Raw genomic sequence first — 1,693 nt, 5'->3', positions numbered from 1 at the left:
AGGAGAAAAAAACCAAAAAAAACAAAAAAAAAAAAAAAAAAAAAAAAAAAAAAAAAAAAAAAAAAAAATATATATATATAAAATTATATATGTAATGTCACTGATTATGGCCAACATGAAATATTAACAAACCATATGTTAACACTTCATTTTGAGGTCCAATTCTCACTGTTAACTAGTTTATTATGCTTATGCTTATTAGCATGCATATTACCAGCATATTGGCTGTTTATTAGTACTTTTAAAGCACATATTAATGACTTATTCTGCATGGCCATATTTTAGATCCCTTAATCGCTAACCTACCCCATACCTAAACTTAACAACTAACTTACTAACTATTAATAAGCAGCAAATTAGGAGTCTGTTCAGGGAGAATTCTTAGTTAATAGTGAAAATGTGTTCCCTATTTGAAAGTGTTACCAACAATATCAGTCTGCACATCCCTGAAGCTTCAACAATCATGTTTTTGACCAAAAACACACTCATGTTAACCCATTCCTTTTCTTAATGTGATCTATATTTCTGAAAACACCAGCTTAAGCATCACATATGTCTATGCTGAAGGAAAATGCCTTTTTGAATTTTAGAAATTATTATTAAAAACACTGGCTGACTGGCATACTGAATATTGGATAGGCAGTAGGTTACAGGTTACTACATCACTGTTAATGGCAGGTGTTGTTTACTGCTTAACAGGCCTGTATTAAACAATCACTAGAATTTATCCAATCAAATCATCATTCAGCCACTTAATTTAGTTTAATACCATATATCAATATTGATGAAGATCTGTTTCAGACAACATGCTTTAAATGGTAAAGAATGTCTCAAAGTGTTTTAATAGATTATATAATCTTTCTTTAATCATTTTTAATAATCATTATAATGATTGAATACAACACTATATACATAAAATTTTGGTTAAAATTCTTTATTAAATGGTCAACCAAAAATATATATTAATTAGATCTTTTTGACAGTCAGAAGGGCTAATATGAACATCATTAAATATTCCATAAGGTTACTATAAAGAAATTTTTTTTCATACACAACAATGATTATTTTCATTTCTCTTCTAAACTAATATCCCTCTAAGTATAACTTCATACAAAGAAGGTTTGTCTGATGACTACAGACAATTTAAGCAAACACTTTACAAGACTCAAAAACAACTTTAAATAACAAACTCCATGTACAGTCATAAAATTGGTAAAATACTCACTGCGTTCCGCATTTTGAGCAGGGTTTAAGTTGACGTAAATATTTTATTGTGCCTAAGCACTGTCATATGCAGCACGGAGCAGCCCTAAGATGGAGACTAGACGTTATTTTGGGCAACTGCTTTGGACTTCATTTGCTTAATCTTTGCTCACTTGTAATCTCACCAACCAGGGAAAGCATTACACATGCAGCCCAGCTTTAAGAGTGTGTGAGCTGTGCTCGCTATTATCTACCCTGTTTAAAGCCATCAGGTTTCTTTAGCACTGTCACGCAAGGCCCTTACTATAGGCATATATTATGTAAAAAAATCTAATGTAAGAATAAATACCTTTAAGAAAATATGGTCTTCGCAGTAACAAACAATGGAAAATAAATACATAAACAAATATATGTACGTTTGCAATTCATATAATTTGAATAAATAATTAGTAGCCTAGTACTTTCCCCCCGTCAGATGATGTTAGTGCAG

General features: G+C 30.7%; 1 protein-coding gene across 1 annotated transcript in view; it reads right to left on the bottom strand.

Annotated features, from left to right (window-relative positions):
• The window catches only part of LOC107570426 (oxygen-regulated protein 1-like), a 33,602-nt gene extending 32,288 nt beyond the window's left edge, over window positions 1-1,314 (bottom strand). Inside the window, exon 1 of the mRNA XM_016256654.1 lies at window positions 1,226-1,314. The gene's annotated coding sequence lies outside the window, so the exon portion shown is untranslated. The remainder of the gene's footprint in view (window positions 1-1,225) is intronic.
• Between the last annotated feature and the right edge of the window lie 379 nt (window positions 1,315-1,693).

This window comes from Sinocyclocheilus grahami, unplaced genomic scaffold (assembly GCF_001515645.1).
Source record: "Sinocyclocheilus grahami isolate Dianchi unplaced genomic scaffold, SAMN03320097.WGS_v1.1 scaffold1456.1, whole genome shotgun sequence".
In the NCBI taxonomy this organism is placed as follows: Eukaryota; Metazoa; Chordata; class Actinopteri; order Cypriniformes; family Cyprinidae; genus Sinocyclocheilus; species Sinocyclocheilus grahami.
This window is presented reverse-complemented; position numbering and strand designations above follow the sequence as displayed.